The sequence below is a fragment of the Myotis daubentonii genome, chromosome 3 (assembly GCF_963259705.1).
Source record: "Myotis daubentonii chromosome 3, mMyoDau2.1, whole genome shotgun sequence".
In the NCBI taxonomy this organism is placed as follows: domain Eukaryota; kingdom Metazoa; phylum Chordata; class Mammalia; order Chiroptera; family Vespertilionidae; genus Myotis; species Myotis daubentonii.
Window position 1 is genome coordinate 170,488,671 of NC_081842.1, and position 20,032 is coordinate 170,508,702.

Sequence of the window (20,032 nt, forward strand, 5' to 3'; positions counted from 1 at the left end):
TACTGTCTTTTTATTAAAAATTTGGACAGAAAATAATAAATATATTTTGCCCAGAATAGTTATGAAAAGTATTGGATCAGATTATAATTCTTTCCAAGGTGTTTGTGTGCTAAAAGTTTTTCTGTTTAAAGGTGTGTAATAATGTGAATTATGTTGCATATTGAGATAAAAATTATGGGTTTTGTAACAATTTTTGCCTTTGTATTTATTGATTGATATTAAATAAATATTCTAAAGACACAGTAAACTTTCATCTGCATTAGTCTTGAGATTACAAAATAAATACGGTGTAACACTTTAATAATGTGAGCTCTGAAGTCAGTTTGGAATCCTATTGTGCAATTACTATGTAACCTCAGACAAGTTACTTTCTAAGTCCCAGTTTTTTCTTACCTGTAACATATTGTATCTTTTAGGATTGTTGTGAGGATTAAATAGAATAATGCATGTGAAGTATTTAGCGTTTAGCAGAGTATCTAGTGTAGAATAAGCACCCTATAAATGTTAGCAGTTATTAAAACCACCCAGAATCAAAGCACTAGGTGAGGTCTTGCAAAAACATAATGCTCTCAGTTGCCTTTGTTATGGGCCAACATTCGCGAGAGTAAGACCACCGACTCCAATTAGGTCTTAAGCAGCAAGCGAGGATTTATTGAGCTGGCCAGCGACTGCCACAGGCGTCTCCACGCAGGGAGCTCTCCTCCTGCAGCAGCCCTGACCTTGGTGCTAGGCAAGCTTTTATTCACAGAAACCACAAACGTCCTTGATCACAGTTACAAGGGTCTAATCAGGGCCTTGATGCACAGATGTCAGGAAGTAGGAAACTTGGTGTTATGCCTGGTTACCCATCCTTGACCCCATCCTTGATCTCTTGTCAGTTTACAGAGAACTCTAACTGAGGCACGGCTGGGGAACAGATTTGAAAATTTTCTACTGACATTCAATACCTGTGTGTGTGTGTGTGTGTGTGTGTGTGCTTGTGTATGTATGTAGTCTTATTGTTGAAATGAAGCATTCCTAGGAGAGAAATGAAGGATTGTTAGTTTAATATTAAACTTAAAATCGAATGAAACAAAATGTCATTTCTCTAAATAAACAGTTCTAAATGTGATAAGGCACACCAACTAAGAATCTTTTCTATTAATTAAAAATTTTGTTTTCTACCCTATCAGCATGTCTCAGTGCTTGAGTGTAGACTATGAACCAGGAGGTTATGGTTTGATTCCCAGTCAGGGCACATGCCAGGGTTGTGGGCTCAATCCCCATTGTGGCAGCCAATGTATGATTCTCTCATCATTGATGTTTCTATTTCTCCCTTTCCCTTCCTCTCTGAAATCAATAAAATACATATATATATAAAAGGCTAATATGCTAAGTGTCCATCCGGGAATGACATCACATACCAATGCCCAGCTTGCTCTCCCTAGCAATGACTAGCCTCCTTGCAGTTTCTTCAGTCCAGGAACTCGGCTTGCTTTATACCCAGGTGAAAACATTTTACACTTTAACCAAATGTCTGTGAAGCATTTTCCCATGCCTCATCTCATTTGATCCTCACAGAAGTCCTGGAGTAGGTAGATAGGATACTCAGTGGAATCCTATTTTCTTTTCATTAGCCAGAAAACGGAGATTTAGAAAGCTTAGAAACTTGACCTGACTGAAAAGAAGTAAGAAATGGTGGACCTTGAAAATGACTTCAGGTTTTCTCACTGCGCAGAATATATTTAAACGCTGCAGTTAAATATTTTACTCTTTGTTCTCCCTGTGTGATCTACAATTATAATGTGCTTCGTGTTGACATTTACTGCTGTGCTGCTGACAATTACCGAAAGAGAAGTTGGGGTGCTTTACTGGGCTGGAAAAAGTTTAGCTAAATCAGAAAGCAGGTCTAATTAAGAAAGTTTGTTCTATAACTATAAAAGACTAGTTGACTTGTGCATGCATGATACATATAAAGCTCTTGCTGGGTCCAATCGCATGCATGTGTTTCGATCTGTCATTGTTGATAGTGAATTTGGTTGACATTTATATTATAGAGAAAGGGCGAATAGTGATATTAAAATATTTTTTCTAATTAATTTCCTTTCAATGTACACAAATTCGTGCACTGGGCCTCTAGTATATACATATTTTTTTAAAAATTTTCATTTTCTAAGACTTGAAAAAAATGTACAAAATAGCTGTTTTTTTTTCTTTCCCTGAAAACCTCACAATGTGTACTGAAGAAACACTGAATGTATAACAGAATTTTAAGTAGTGTTGACTCTTCCTCATTATAAAAACAATTTTTGTATCAAAACCTAGCCTCAAATATATCAGCTGATTTCTGAATTTCCTTTTCGTCCTTAAGCAACTGGAAAACCAGTGTACATGAAACAACTGTTTTTAGACATTAGACTACAATCAAAGTAGTGAGCCTAGTGACTGCCCCGAGATTACTGCCTGGAGGCAATTGCCAGGCCACAGTGCAGGGAAGAAAAACAAAAATAAAGCCCAGGGTCTGACTTCGTTAAAGAGCTCTATAGAGATCAGAGTTCCGAATCACTGAGGGAACTGCAAATCAACAACAAAAAAAGCCCAGTGGTCTGCAGTGTAATCTAGAGATTTCTGTTGAGTACTAATTGGGATAGGGCAAGGTGAAGGAAGTCCGTTGAGTACTAATCAGCAAGGCCAAGGAAAGAATAACTGGAAAGCAGAAAACAAAACAATTGCTGGACCTCACAGAGCTGGAAATAGCTCATGTTTCCACCAGCCAGAACTGAGAGAGCTAATAGCTGAGGCATTGGGTAGCATCTTCAGAAGAGTTGAGTTGTACTCTTGTAGTGGGGCCAAATTAGCCCCACTACAAGTTTACAAACTGCTATGGATTCAGCCTAGTAAATATTAAAAAACAAGCCTCAAAATGTTCCTATTATAACTTCCTGTGTGCCAGAACAAAGTCTAATACTTGAAAGAAATACAAGAGCCAGCATTCAACAATGTAAGAAACAGTGTTCAATATCCAACCAAAAATTACCAGACATGCAAAGAAAAAAAAATATATATATATATATAACCCATAACCAGGATTTTTAATATCTATAATAACAAAAGTGTAATATGCTAATTAGACCAGATGACCTTCCAGACAAAGCCGGGGCTACGAGGGAAGCCCAGGTCCTGGGTGCCAGAGGGAAGCCAGTGCCAGCAGCCGGGGGAAGGAAGGCCTACTCTTGCATGAATTTCATGCATCGGGCCTCTAGTTTATTGTAAATATATTCCAGGATATAAAGAAAATCATGACTATAGTGATAGAAATGGAAGATATAAAAAAAGATGTAAATAGAAATTCTAGAGATTAAAAATATGTGAAATGAAATTTGGAGAACATCAGCCAACAGCAGAAGAAAATATCTGTGAACTTGAAAACAGCAATAGAACTACCTAAAATAAAGTATATAGGAAACAAAAGGGGGAAGAAAACACACACACAAAAACTAGGCCTTCAGTTAACTATGTAAAAATATGAAACTGAGTAATGTGTTCAATAGGAGCCTACAGGTGAGAGAAGAAAAAGGGAAGACAAAAATTATTGGCCAGAAATAATGGCTGAATTTTTTCTAAATGTGATAAAGACCATAAACCCCATAGAAGCTCAAGTAACCTTCCAGCAAAAGAGCTATAAAACCTCACCAAGGCAAATATAATCAAGTTGCTAAAAACAAGTGAAAAAGAAAAAAAAAAAAGCCTTAAATGCATCTGGAGAAAAAACATTTTATACAGAGGAACAAAAGTAAGAATTATTTTTGGACTAGTCTTAGTTCTGTCTTAGGTTATGTTCCTGATAGTATTGAGACAAATACTGTATATGTGTGTTTGAGGTTAGTGGGAAGTACACTTGGGAACAGTACTTACAAGAAAGAGACAAAGTTGGGATGGGGCAAAACAAAAGGTTGACTAGCAATGCAATGTCAGCAAAGGCCACAGCTGATCCCTTAGGGGACGAGAGCTAGATGGCCCCTCAGGATTGTCTCAAATTGAGGGAAGGGCTGGGTCTCAATACTTCACATAAACCATCATTGATCATGGGTTAATTCTAGGGAGGAGGTGTAACCTTGGATGAGGCAACTCCCTTCAGCCAAGCACATTTCCTAAAGAGGAATGCAGCCATTATTAGTGATAGCCGGGACAATGTATTACTCAGCACTGAGTCGGGATCTATGCAGAACACCACCAAAAGAGATCCCTGGTATTAAAATGAACAAACAAAAAGGGGTTTGTGTTAATATAAGAGCGATAGGGCTTATGAGCATGAATGTTTTGTATTATTTTTTACTTTAGCATTTATTGACTTACCTTTATTAAAAGTGAAGTCTATTTATTATAGACTAGAGGCCCGGTGCACAAAAATTTGTGCACTGGCGGGGGTGGGGGTATCCCTCAACCCCACTTGTGCCCTCTCACAGTCTGGGACCCCTCGGGAGATAACGACCTGCTGGTTTAGGCCCACTCCCGGGTGGCAGAGGGCAGGCCCAATCCCTAGGTGCCTGCCCCGCAGCTCCTGGTTGGGCTCAGAGAAGGGCCAATTGGGGAGTTGGGGCACCGCCCCCTGTCATGCACAGAGCAGGGCGGAACAGGAGGTTGCGATGCCACCCTCAGTCACACTCAGGGTAGGGCCGATTGGGGGGTTGCAGCACTGCCCCATCACATTCAAGGCAGGGTCGATGGGGAGATTGGGGCACCGCCCCCTGTCACCCACAGAGCAGGGCCGATCAGGGGGTTGGGGCACTCCCCCTTGTCACACTCAGGGCAGAGCCAATGGGGAGGTTGCAGCTCCACCCCGTCACACACAGAGCAGGGCCCATGGGGGGTTGGGGCACCGCACCTTGTCACACACAGAGCAAGGCCAATCAGGGGCTTGGGGAGCTCCCCCCTATCAGGCACAGAGCAGGGCCAATCAGGGGGTTGGGGCACCTTCCCCTGTCACGAACAGAGCAGGGCAGATAGGGAGGTTGTGGCCCCGCCCCCTGTCACATACAGAGCTGCAGGGCGATCAGGGGGTTCGGGCGCTGCCCCCTGTCACACTGCTCCAGGGGCCAGGAGGCCTCGCGGCTCCACTGATACCAGTGCTAGGAGGCCTCCCGGCTCTGCTGATCCCAGTGCTGGGAGGCCTCGCTGCTCCACTGATCCCGGTGCTGGGAGGCGTATTACCCTTTTACTATATAGCATAGAGGTCTGGTGCACGGGTGGGGGATGGCTGGTTTGCCCTGAAGTGTGTCCTGGATCAGGGTGGGGGTCCCCACTGGGGTGCCTGGCCTGCCTGGATGAGGGGATGATGGCTTTTCCAGCTGGTCACACCCCCTTCAGGGTGGGGGTCCCCACTGGGGTGCCTGGTCAGTCTGGGTGAGGGGCTGAGGGCCGTTTTCAGGCTGGCGGGTGACTGAAGCTCCCAACCTCTCCTTTTTTCCTTTTTTTTTTTAATTCTGGGATTTATTTACATTCTATGGCTGTCACTGGAGCTGAGAGCCAGCTTTAGCTCAGACCTCGGCTGCTGAAAGCAGGTTTCTGTGCTTTGTTTACTTTCTGTATTTGAAACTTTGTTGCGACTCCAACTCTGAGATCCCAGCTGGCTGAAAGCAGGTTTCTGGGGTTTTGTTTAGCTTCTATATTTGTAACAATGTTTCTTAGAGCAGCTCAGACCTGGGCTGTGGCAGGAGTCAGGCGGGGAACGTTGGCTTCCTCAGTCACTGGAGCAAGCAAGCCTCCTGTTCGCGTCAGTAGCCTGGCTGCTGGCCGCCATCTTGGTTGGCAGTTAATTTGCATATCGCCCTGATTAGCCAATGGGAAGGGTAGAGAAGTTACGGCTAATTACCAGGTTTCTCTTTTATTATATAGGATGACTTGGAAGTGAACATTTAAATCACCTATAATCTTATCAATCACATACAATCAAATCATATGAAAATCTTGGCATATTCTGTCTCCAGAACTGTATGCCTCTTAAAGACCCAAGAAAAAGTAGCTCTTGTTTTGTCTTCCAAAGCATGTCTGATTAGCTAGGATTAGAGATTAGCAACAATTTTTTCTTAAAAATGTATAATAAAGCTAAAATACAGTGAAAAGACCTGCATTTTTGTTCATTATGTACAATGTGTCAGACTTCAGTATTTGTGGGTTTTCATCAGCTTTCTGATTTACAACTTGGAAATTCTAAAGACTACTTGGATTTTAGCATCCCCAATCCATCTCCTGACTTAAGTGATCTGATTTGTCAGGCAATACCTTATGCTCGAGGAAAGAGTCCACATCTCTTTCTCTTCCCCAGCTTGATAGTCATGTGTCCTCTCCATCCAGATTTGTGGTCTGCCTGTTGCTAGGCTGGAATGCTATTAAGCATTACAAACTCATTGTTCATTAAGTTGAAAATTACATTTTAATATCACACCATAAATTGGAAGGAATTATTACACAATTCAAAAATCACTCAAATGTTGGTTGAAAATTAACTTTTGGAATCAGTGTTGTATAATTCCTAAAGTGACCCTGTATATTTATTTTGTAAGAAAACTGAAGTTAGATTCCAGTGACTTCTGGGCAGCACTGCCATCTGCAGGCCTCGTTTGATGCAGCTCTTTTTAGTGTCCAGGTTCCTTCTTAAAGGGGATTTGAATAGAAGGAGACTTGACTTTGAGTAATGAACACAGAATACAATATACAGATGACATGTTATAGAATTGCACACCTGAAACCTATATAATTTTATTAACCAATGTCACTCCAATAAATTCAACTTTAAAAAGGGGTTTGGATCTACTGAATATTTATGGCGTTACTAGTATAATGTCAAGTATGCAATACTAGTAAACACAATTTTAAGGGTGAATTCATAGGCACAGATCCCCATAAGGAATTCTTAAACCATTGAGCTAATATCAACTATCATATCCACATTTGTAATCAAAATATTAAACATAATGTATAGGATGCACAATATATATGGAATGAACATGGATACCAGAATCATGCAGAACTGGATTCTAATTGTGTCTTCGTTACTTATTAGCTCTGTGACATTAAAAAAATTTGCTTAACCTCTCTGAGATGCAGTTTTCTTATTTATAAAATGGGGATAATACTTAATTCATGGCAACTTTGAGAGCTCAAATTTGATAACATGTATAAAGTGCCTAAGCACAGAGTCTGCATATAATGTGCCCCAACTAATAATAGTTCACTTTCCCTCGTATATATATATAGCCTGAGATGGTTAATAGGATCTGACTATTTCACACACTTAGAAAATTCCCAAAACGGAAGCTCTGTTTCAAAAAGCAGTTTTGGGAAAGAGCTGAGTCCACATTTCAGGTCACTTTAGAAAGGATGATTTAACTTGGACAGATCCATGACAGATTTTATGCTTCTAAAAATAAACTACACCAATGGGAGTTCCTCTTGGCCTTCCATCCAGAGAGGAGGGGCAGTGTGTTTCTGTGTCTCTTTTTCTCAGTCGTGACCTGTCAACAGTGTTGTCTTTTTCCTAGTGTGAGGATGCGTGAATGTCACTACCTATGTTCCCATGTGTTGTCCAAGAGGCTGACAAAATCCCTCCACATATGGCCTAGTGTCTCATTGCTGCCATTCCCAGTACAGCTCTGCTGACCGCACCCATGGCTGCTGCCTTCCTGCACTTTGTGATTTCTCTTCTCTCTGCTTTTACTTTGCATCCTGCTTTTCTCTCCTGCACACTGCAGTGTCTCTCTCTGCATCCTGTTCTTCTGCCTCCGCTCTGACATGCTGGAGGCACGTTTTACATTTGGGAAATGATTTTATTTTGCCATCAGAAAAGCCAACCTCTTCCCCCAAGTTCTTCTTCTCTAACACCCCTGAATCTTGGGAACAGGAAACAGTAAGTAGTTTTTCTTCATTCCAGAACATCCTGGGCCGCAGCGACACAGCAGGGATCAAAGCAGGCACACATCAAAAGCACCCCAACCAGGAGGAGCAGCCCTGAAGCTTCCAGTGCCTTCGGCTCTTATCATCACTGCCTGTGCATTATGTACATCTCATCTCATCTCTGCCCTGTCTGCTGTTCCTCCTCCAGGCTCAGCAAAGAAATCTGTTCTTTACCAAACTTTCTTAACAACTCAAGATAAAAACTCCTTCAAATTCACTTGCCTCCTTTCTCCCGCCTATAACTAGCTAATCAATAAATAATTTCAGTGATACTCATTCATTTGACATTTTATAGGCCCTTACTGTGTGCTTGGTACTATGCTGGACAAATGCATGGCACACTCCCTATTCTCAAGGACTTTGCAAGACAGCAAACACATAAACACATCATTATAATATAATATACTAGAGGCCCAGTGCATGAAATTCGTGCACAGGTAGTGTCCCTAGCGGCTCTCAGCTGCTGGCCAGGACCTCCCTTCCCCCAGCCGCCTGCCACCATCTGGGGCCTCCCTTCCTGCAGTTGGCTGGCCAGCTCCGCCCCCTGGTCAAACTCCCAATCAAGGGGACAATTTGCATATTAGGCTTTTATTATATAGGACTAGAGGCCTGGTGCATGACATTCGTGCACTGGGGGTGTGGGGTCCCTCAGCCCGACCTGCACCCTCTCCAATCTGGGAGCCCTCAGGGGAGCCCTCTCCAATCCAAGAGTTTCTGTCTGCCTTTGCAATCATATGAGCGAATTGTCTGAGACTCCAAATCAGTTTGGTTTGTTGCTCACAGAATAATAGAAGCTTTTTTTTTCTTTGCTTCATTGGTGGAGATTTCCTGGAGTTTTAGGATATCTTCTCTTTAATTTTTCCTAGACACTCTGATTATACTTATGTCTCTCACCTTTGCTTTGCCTCCATCTCCCACTGCAACAGTAACTTGCTCCAGGCTCACTTTGCTCTAGTGTCTAGGAGATCTGTCTGCCACCAGAACTACAATTCTCAGCATTCCTGGTGCTCCCCATGCTCTGGGCTTCTGCTTCAGGCCTGGGGCTGCCACCAGAACTACTATCCCCAGAACTCCTGGTGCTCCCCGCGCTCTTGGTTTTCCCTTCCTGCTCTGTTTCCATCCCATGGCCTCCCACTCTTCCAAGTCCTCCAAGACACCAGCTCTCCCTCTCTGCTCTCCATCTGGAGGCTTGGGGAGCCAAGTTCCCCAAGCCGCTCCACTCTCCATCAGCTCTCCCACTCTGCTCTCCTCCAGGTGGCTTGAGAGGAGCAATCGAGAGAGCCACATCCCCCCAAGCTGCTGGCTCTCCTGCTCTGTTCTCCGCCAGAGCCTGTGTATGCAAATTAACCCACCATATTTGTTGAGTTAATTTGCATACTCAATCCTGATTGGCTGGTGAGCATAGCAGAGGGATGGTCAATTTACATGTTTCTCTTTTATTATATAGGATAGTCGGTGGTACAGGGAGGCACAGGGTCTTTGGGGAGTAAAAAAGAGGGAGATCATTTCTCAGGTCAGGTAATGTCCCAGCTGAATATTTTGCTAGACAGAGTACAGAGATGTAGGAAAGGACTATGGGAAAGTAATACCCTTGTAGATTGGGGCAGATCACAGGGGTAAGAAACAGCATATGTGTTTTTGAGGGATGGATCATAGTAGCAGATCAAGATTTCTGAACTGCGAACTTGAGCCAAGGAATTACTGGAGATCTGGCTGAGGAAAAAAGATACTATTAAGCAGTCCCCCCAGAATGTTAGGAGCAAGGATGACAGTCCAGGCACAGAAACTCACCAGGACAGAAAGCCATGGATGTCCAACAAGGAGCAAAACAGGGAAAACAATAACCTTGCTCCCAGGGTAATATTTCCTTCCCTAGCATATGGCTGTCCAGGCAGGTTAGATTCCCTGGCCTTTTCCTCCCTAAAGATAACATCTAGGCCTCAATTCTATTTTAGTTCAAGGCCCAGAAAAGCAGCAAAACCAGACAAGTGATGCCATGGCTGCCTCAGGACCAGCTATATTGACCAATGACCCACTGCCCCAGCACTGACCATTCAGTGGAGACCACAACCCTAAAAGAGCACATCTGGAAAGCTGGTGAATATTCTATTAAAATCGTCACCTGAGACCTCCCCCAAGATTTCTAACTGTAAAAGAGTGATAAACACACTCAGGACAAAGGACCCATATGTGTTTTCCCTCCAATGAGCACGCCCCTGCCAATGCCCCACTGGCACGTATACCCCAACCTCTAAGGGACCCAGGGGAGCAATGGGCAGTGGCAGCTTGTTCAGGGCTAACCCTTGAACCTGTCTTCAAGGCCCTCTTTTCTCTGACTTCTCAGTGAGCCAGAGCAGCCCAGCCTAGGCTTTCCAGTTCCTTTTCCTAAGTCCTTCCTTTCACTGTCCCAAGTATATTTTGGCTGCTATCTTTGACCCAATATCCCCTTGGTTCAGTGCTGTGCAGCCCTTCCTTTTGGATATCCCATCCCCCATTCCCTTTCCTTAAATAAATTCAATTCTTTTTAATCCACCATCTGAGATAGCTATTTTGCCTGGCCATGTAGCACCATGTTCACCTTTCATTTACCTGAGTCATATTCAAGAACTTGGACTGTATCTAATAATAAGATAGATCTTTTGACTGTGACAGTTAAAATGTAATTTCAGTCCAGTGAGAACCTTTCTAAATCCAGTTTTTAAAATAAATTACTAATTAAATTAAACATCTCTAATTAAGGAATGCAAAAAATAATCCATTAGGCACTCAAAAAAAAGTCCTCATGCAAAAAATAAAACAAAAATTTGACTCAACAGTAGGTGATTCAGACAAAGAAATTAAAAGTGTTCATTCAAAAGTATGAACATTAGATGGGGAGTTCCAGTCAAAATGGCGGTGTAGGTAAACAACATGGTACTGGTATCCTCCCACAAACAAATCAAAATTACAACTAAACTACAGAACAACCATCATTCAAAACTGCTTGAAATCGAGCTTAACAATAGCTCTACAACTAAGGATAAAAAGAAGAGCCACATTGGAACTGAGAGGAGGCACAGAACAGGCTGGTACCACACCCACATGTGGTGATAAAAATCAGGAGGGATATTTTGGCTGCAGAAGTTCTCCCTAAGGAACAAGGAGTCCCAGCCTCACACCAGGCTCCCCAGCCCAGGGGTGCAGTGTCAGGAAGAGAAGTCACCATACCGCTTCTGGCTGTAAAAACCAGGGGAAATTATGGCTGAGTGAGACCAATTGCTGCATTTATCTTAAAGTGCCTGTGCACGGATTTACTTGTAATCACTCACTGTGAGTTCCAGCCCTGGGGCACCAGGCTCATATGGGGAAGAACTGAGTTGTCTGGCATTGGGGTGAGAGCTAGAGTAGCAGCTTTCTCCCCGACGGAAGTGCTGGCAGAAGCCATTATTCTTTTTCTGAGCCCTCCCCCAGCAGATTGGTGCCAAATCTTAGTGTCCACCAACCAGGCTAACACTGTTCGCCCCACTCTGGTGATTCCCTGAAACTCTGCACCATCCCAGCTATAGGCCCAATCCAAGACATTTCCAGTGGCTTTCCCATACAAACAGCCTATCTTGGCTCATGCTTCAGACTTTCCTAAAATCTCTCAAACAAGCAGCATCTGGCCTCAGCATGCTGCATACCCCTTGCTAAGTGTCCTGGGGAAGCCAGCCTTTGTTCTCAGCTTGGCATCTCCTGGGTACCGCTAAGCCCAGCACAAGAAGCAACCATCTACAAATCACTTTGTAGCTAATGCCAGGTGGCCTCAGGCAGGGCACAGGTGGTGGCTAACCTTGGCCTGTACCTTCCAGGAGGCCCCAGAGATAGTGCACCCAGTCGACAGAATCAGACCATGTTGAAGCACCACCAACCACTCCACAAGAGACACACTCAAGGGGTGAACTCAATGAGTGCCAGAACCCCACTGAAGTAAGTCCTGCTCCATGGGATGGACCCCTGCATAACTGATCCTCCACAGTGGTCACAGCCAATCGGACTGGATGGAAATCCTTCCCACTGACATGCCAACAACAGTCAAGGCTCAACTTCATCAGACTGTGAACTGATTTCTCAACAGAAACTCTGCAGGCTACAAAGGACTGACAAGAAATATTCGAAGTGATGAAAAGCAAGGAACTACAACTAAGATTACTCTACCCAGCAAAGCTATCTTCAGACTGAAAAGACATGTAAAGTGCATTTCTTTTTGGACAAGAAAAAGCTAAAGGAGTTCATCACCATCAAACCAATATTATAAGAAATGTTAAAGGGTCTTCTATAAGAAGAAGGGAAAAAAGGAACTAAAATATGAATAACAAAATGGCAATAAACACATATTTATCAACAATTACTTTAAATGCAAATGGATAAAATGCTCCAACTAAAAGACATATGCAGGCTGGGTAGATAACAAAACAAGACCCTTACATATGCTGACTACATGAGACTCATTTCAGATCAAAAGACACACACAGCCCTAACCAGTTTGGCTCAGTGGATAGAGTGTCGGCCTGCGGACTCAAGGGTCCCAGGTTCGATTCTGGTCAAGGGCATGTACCTTGGTTGTGGGCACATCCCCATTGGGGGTGTGCAGGAGGCAACTGATCGATGTTTCTCTCTCATTGATGTTTCTAACTCTCTATCCCTCTCCCTTCCTCTCTGTAAAAATTCAATAAAATATATTTTTAAAAAAAGACACACACACAGACTGAAAGTAAAGAGACAGAAAAAGATATTTCATGAAAATGTAAACAAACAAACAAAAACAGCTGAACAGCAATACTTATACCAGACAAAACAGCAATACTTATACTAGACAAAATAGACTTTAAAACAAAGGCTATATAACAAGAGACAAAGAAGGACCCAGCAAGTCCACTTCTGGGTATTTATCCAAAGAAACCCAAAATACTAAATTGAAAAAGACATATACATCTATATGTTCATTGTAGCATTATTTACAATAGCCAAGATACGGAAGCAACCTAAGTGTTTGTTAATAGATGAATGGATAATAAAGTGGTGCATGAATAAAAGGGAATATCTATCAGCCTTAACAAAGAATGAAATCTTACCATCTACAACAACATGAATGGACCTAGAGAGTATTGTGCTGAGTGAAATAAGTCAGACAGAGAAAAACAAATGATTTCATTTATATGTGGAATCTAAAAGCCAAAACAAGCAAATCAGCAGAACTGAAACAGACTCATAAATACAGAAAACAATTTGATGTTTTTCAGATGGGAGGGGGGTTGGGAGGATGGGTAAAAAAGGCGAAGATATCAAGAAGTACAAATTGGTAGTTACAGAATAGTCACAGGGGTGTAAAGTACAGTACAGGGAATGTAGTCAATATTGTAATATATACCTGGTATGGTGTCAGCTGGGTACCAGAGTTATCAGAGTGATCACTTTGTCAGTTATATTGTGTCTAATTACTGGGTGTTACACCTGAAACTATATGTAATTGAAACATAAAAAAGTAAAGTAAAAAATGAAATTATAAACATTAGAGATTAAAATTTTTACCAGTAGACCAAGATTCTTCAGATAATTGTTTCAACAACACACAACTGTGGCAGATATGGTTCACTTAGCTAAAGCTAAAGAAAGATTATGAGAGACTTACAGTGGGGGAAAAATCACTAGCAAATCTGACTGTGGATTTCTGCATTTATGATTGATGCCAAGAAAAGACATCATGGCAGCTTCGTGGAATATCTCACAACTCTAATGCATATTTTGTGCCATTATCAGCAGCTGCAAACGGATTGAGAAAGCTTGCAAGAAGAGCTATTAGAATCTAATCATCTGCTTTTTGACTCCCTCAGCTTTTTATTTTTCCCTGTATGCAAGATAAGCAGAGACTGGAAATAAGTAATTCAACAAGTCTTATTTAGGCATCTTTAATGGTTTCTTTTCTGATGTATCTCCTTTTCATAATTATATTTGATGTCTTATCAAATATTTGGCCAAAGGTTTAATTATAAAATATCATTAAAGCATCATAACTTATGCATAACTGTACCACGTTTGCTTTTGTGGGTGGCTTTTCTCCTTCTCTTGCCCTTTGTGCCCTGGTCCTAGTCTGCTGATTACACAGAAGGACCTTCTGAAAAGCAATTTAACTCTGACAGAGATTTTCAATCTGACCTCATTTTACAAACTTGATTGGAATTCAGGGTATTGAACCATGGCTTGAATAGGTTGGCCGGAGCTAAAGCATTGGATTCCACAGATATTCTACAAAACAATCTGATTGCCCATTTGTGCAGAGGCCCAAGTCCATTTGGTTATAAAATATCTACTTTTTTGAATAGACAGTTTTAGAAGAAATCCTTTGGGAAATGAGAATTCTCTTCATAAACCATAATGGAATCCTCATCAGATATAGATATTATTTTTGGAAATGGGTTTATCTTTTCTTTTTTTTTCCAGCTATTATCTCAGAGTCATTTTGCTGATAGTGAATTAAACTTGAGAGGATGAGTTGTTCATCTATTTATTCATTCACTTCTAGGTATTGTTCTAGATACTAGAAACACATACAGGGATTCTTCTTCCATAGACATGGTCCACAAGTAACTACTGCTCTTGTTTTCCCCCTTTACATTGGAAGATCACAAAGCTACCTTTCCCATATTGTGAAGTACTGAGTAATGCTCAAGTGGACGCATAATTAGCATCTCAGTACTCTAAATTTAGAAAGTGCTATTGTTCTCTTTCCTTTTAAATTTAAAAGCAAAAAATTTGAAGTTCTCAATAGAAGATTAGTACTTAAACTTTACAAAACATATACTGAGCACTTAACCTATTATTATTACATACCACTTTCAGTTGGGCTTGAGAATAAATATGGTGGCCATTTTGATTGATATGTGCCAGGGCAGTGATCTAAAAGTAACCAAAAAACCCATTTATCCAAAATAACTCCTTTAACAATCAACCCTAGTACAAAACTTTTATATCACTCATTCATTCATACATCCATTTATTTGTTCACTCAGTAATATTTGCTATGTGCTCTGTATTGTGCTAGATAATGAGGAGAAAGTCTAAATAAGGCACTCTACTCCTGATGCAGAGAAGCTCACAGACTTGTTAGAGAAAGAGATGAATAAATTGTCAATTATAATATACTAGGGGCCCGGTGCACGAAATTCGTGCACTGGGTGTGTGTGTGGGGGAGTGTCCCTCAGCCCAGCCTGCCCCCTCTCACATACTGGGAGCCCTCAGGCGTTGACCCCCATCACCCTCCAATCGTAGGATTGGCCCCTTGCCCAGGCCTGACGCCTCTGGCCTAGGCGTCCAGCCCAGGCAGCGGGGACCCGCAGCTGCAGCGGCCCCGCGATCGTGGGCTCTGCTTTAGGCCCAGGCAAAGGACCCCTAGCTCCCGGGACTGCCAGCTTCGACCGTGCCCAGCTCCCATCGCTGGCTCCACCCCTACTTCCTGCTATCACTGGCCAGGGCAGCAAAGGCGCCTGATTCTCTGATCATGGCTGGGGGGCAGGGCAAAGGCGGCCCCAGGGCCGCCTTTGCCCTGCCCCCCAGCTCTTAGCTCCCCCCTGGGTTTCTGATCACTGTCAGTGGCAGGGGGCTTCTTCCTGCTTTCCCTTTTGCCTCCCTGCATTGTGCCTACATATGCAAATTAGCCGCCATCTTGTTGTCAGTTAACTGCCAATCTTAGTTGTCAGTTAACTGCCAATCTTAGTTGTCAGTTAACTGCCAATCATAGTTGTCAGTTAACTGCCAATCATAGTTGTCAGTTAACTGCCAATCATAGTTGTCAGTTAACTGCCAATCATAGTTGTCAGTTAACTGCCAATCTTAGTTGTCAGTTAACTGCCAATCATAGTTGTCAGTTAACTGCCAATCATAGTTGTCAGTTAACTGCCAATCTTAGTTGTCAGTTAACTGCCAATCATAGTTGTCAGTTAACTGCCAATCATAGTTGTCAGTTAACTGCCAATCATAGTTGTCAGTTAACTGCCAATCTTAGTTGTCAGTTAACTGCCAATCATAGTTGTCAGTGATTGGCAGTTAACTGCCAATCTTAGTTGTCAGTTAACTGCCAATCTTAGTTGGCAGTTAATTTGCATATAGCCCTGATTAGCCAATGAAAAGGGTAGCTCGTACGCCAATTACCATTTTTCTCTTTTATTAGTGTTGAAGGTAACAAGTGCTATGATAGAAGTATAAAGCTATGAAGTAACATATCATATGTTGTGTATTTCAGGGGTTATATAGCCTATCTCTCCATTGGATGAATTTTGCTGAAGAAAGGGACCCTGTCTTTTTATTTACTTCCATTTACATAGTGTATGACACTATTTGCTTCTTCTTCATCTTAACAGTAGTTTTTCTTAAGTTTCCTGCTTCTTGCCTTACCCAACCACCCTATCACACCTAATGCCTTCAGTCATGAAATTCCATAATCTCATGTTTCAACTTCCAAAGACACACAATGCAAGTGCCCTGGGCTGTTCTATATGATGCCCAGGAAGTTCTCTAAAATTTACTTCAAAACAAGTATTTATCAATTGGTGAACTTCAGCTCCCAACCTAAATTAAGCACGCAGGACCAGATTTACCTTCTTGCCTGAAATAATTAAAAAAATAATTAAAAACAATTTTAAAAAGTGTTCAAGATACTGGACATCAGCCATTAAAGAATAATGATCCCTAAATAAGGCAAGCCATCTGATTGCACCAGCTTAATGTTATGAAAAGCTTCTAAGTGTGATGCCCAGGAAATGAACCTAGATAGAGTTGGAAAGACTCCCTGAGTTGAGGATATAGAGCTGAGAATGTGAAGAGAATGAAGTGACTAGCGTTCACACTGAGCCCTATAGAGGGGAAAATCTAGAGCGATAACTCTGAAGTTCTGTAGAGTGTTCCCCTTGATTATTCAGTTGAAACACTTACCAGTTCTTCTGTATGAGGAAATTACCCAAGGCCAAGAGAACCACTTAAATGGATTAGAGGTAACAGTGCCAGGTACCCCCACAGAGCTGAGACTAGTGCCTCTTTCCACAGCCCAAAATATTCTACCAATAGAAAACTTCATGATTCACGAAGAATTTGATAGGACACAGAAGAATCTTGACTCAGTATTGAATAGTAATCCTTGTATAATACAGTGTTGGGAAAAATTGGCCTTACATTGAGCCCTGCTTCAATCCCACCTAACAAATCTTAAAAGCAAAACCCAAAAGGATCAAACTGTTTCTGGTAACACTGAGTTCCAGAACAAAGCTCAAGAATACTTAAAGGAATGCAAATAACCCCAGCAGCCAGTGAGATAAAATTTAAAATTTCTGGCATCCAATCAAAAATTACCAGGCATGTAAAGCAGTAGAAAAGATATAAGCCATAATTAAGACCAATCAATGGACACTAACCCGGAACTAACACATTATAATTATCAGACAGGTACATTAAAACATTCAAGAAGTTAAGTAGAGATATGGGCAATAAAAAAAAAAAAACGCAAATAGAAATTCAAGGTATAAAAACCACAAAGTCTGATTTGAAAAATGTATTAGATAGGATTAACAACAACAAAAAAGTAAGAGTAATCCAAAGAAGGCAGAAAAAAAAGAGGAAAGGAGAGCAAAGTACAGAAGAAATGCACAGAAAACAAATAAGATGATAAACTCAAGTTTAATCACACCAATAATCACATAAAATATAAACGGTCTACATATTCCAATTAAAAACACATATTACGGTACTCGCCTCCTCCCACAACCACATCAAAATTACAACTAAACTACAAAACAACCATCATTCAGAAACACCTGAACCCAAGCTGAATAGAAGTTCTACAGCCAGGGAATTAAAGAAGCCACACTGAGACTGGTGGGAGGAGCAGGGATGCTGAACGGGCTGGTCTCACACCCATGTGTGGTGGGTAAAAATCAGGAGGGATATCTTGGCTCTGGAGGTCCCCTCTGAGGAGTGAGGGGTCCCAGGCTCACACAAGGCCCCCGGTTCAGAGTTCCAGTGCCTGCAAGTGAAGTCCCCATACCGTCAGGCTGTAAAAGCCGGCAGGGAGTATGGCTGAGTGAGACAGAGGCTGCTGGAATACCAGGCTAACATCATGGTGAAAAACTCACTACTAACATAATAGTGAGCAACTCAATACTTTCTACTTAGAGCAGGAACACAAGGTCTTCTTTCATTCAACATTACATTGAAGGCTCTAGCTAGTGCAATAGGCAAGGAAATAAAATATTGGAAAGGAAGAAGTAAACTGTTTATTCACAGACAATATGACCTATGTAGATAGAATATGACGGAAACTATAAAAAGGCTACTAGAACTAATAAATGAGTTTAGAAAGATTGCAGGATAAAAGATCAATATACAACTATCAAATGTATTTATATACACTAGCGCCCAGCAAGCAGAAGTTCACATTTTTAGAAAAGCAATGCAATATACAATAGCCTAGAATATTTAATAACTACTTAATAGGTGTTGGGCTCTATGTTATAGTGACAAACAGGGCCATGGCTTTCACGAAATCAACATAAAAACAGGTAATACACTCTGATAAGTAGAGGAACAGAAGAGGAAATTCAGTCAATTATTATTAACTTTCTCCTGTTAGAAAACCTGTTCTCCCCTTGTCTGCGAAGGAGCCATAAATAATCTAAAAATTCTGTAAACTAAATCAGCACAAGCAGGATTCCTAATGCTATTAGAACAAGCACTTTTCCTGATGTCCCTGTGCCTTGTAGTTAAGAGGATAAGTCATTCCTATTTGTATTTGTCTAATACACCAGTTCTCTGGCCCAGAGAGGGGGTAAAATGTCTGTTCTAAAAGATTTCAGCTGCCCATTCCTCTCTGCATTTTTACCAACTGGCAGAAGCTGAGAACTTAAAAGTATACTGAGTCCCTTAATAGCTGAGGCACCATTAATCCAATAGTGCTGGCCCAGAATCCTCTTTTGTGTTTTTTTTCTTTGGTTGGTTGGTTGGTTTTCTTTTTGAATTAAGAGCTGACTGATTAAAATAAGAGTGTAATCAAGTTTGTAAGTAAAATATTTCAAATTCTTTGAGGCGGGGGGGGGGGGGGGGGCGAGGGTGGGAGGGGCGGGGGAAACAAACCCAAATCTTTAACACACATTTATAAGCGCAATTTTGGAATTATTCTTGTGCTCAGTTAAGGCAGTTTTTCTAAAGGTTTCTACTAACTTGGCTGAACAAATAAGTTTTATTGAGCTTTTTACTGAAACCCTGAGCATAATGATGCATAAGTATTACAGTAAAGTTGCTGCCAGGCTCTACCTTTTAAAGATACCAGATGTCAAAATACATCACACCCAAACCTGAGACCCCACATAATTTAAATGTTTGTTACACACTGGTGTGTACAAAGCAAGCGGGACTCCCTGAGTGAAAGGTAGGACCCACTAGCAAGATGTCACTGATGTCCCCTGGAGGAGAAGAGAGAGAGTATACATGGGCATGAGTGTTTATATATATTTCTTCTTTCCCATGATATTTTTGAATGATGCCCAGCAAACTAAGTTCTGGAGGTGGTGGGAAGACAGAGGGACAGAGGGGCTGGATGTGTTACCTCACATGTAATTATGGGGGTGAGCAGAAGTGAATGTAGAGCTTTTGCTAGTCTGATTTTCACCTTGGGGGGGCTGCTGGGGTGGTTGCCAGTCTCCATCTTGACAGGTGTTGAAAGATTTAGCCAAGCGCCATTGTGCTGGTGTGATTAATTCTGTGTCGCTACAATAAGTAGAGAGAGACATGCTAACAAATCAAACAACATGCTGTGATACAGACAAAAATAGACATATATAAGTTTCAAAAAAATTACAAAGGAAAGCATCCTGTCTGGAGCATAATGGAGAAGTGGTGCTCTATCAGGGTTGTGATGGGAACTGGGCATTTCCCAGATGGGCAAGGGGAAGAAGAAAACAAACGGCCTACACGCTAAGGAAAGGGCAGCATGAAATGGCATGAAATCAATGGGAAGCAGTGAACAGCGTGGTCGTGCTGGCATTCAAATGAAAGGGGGGAGTGGCAGATGATGGCACTGAGAAGTATGCATCTTACA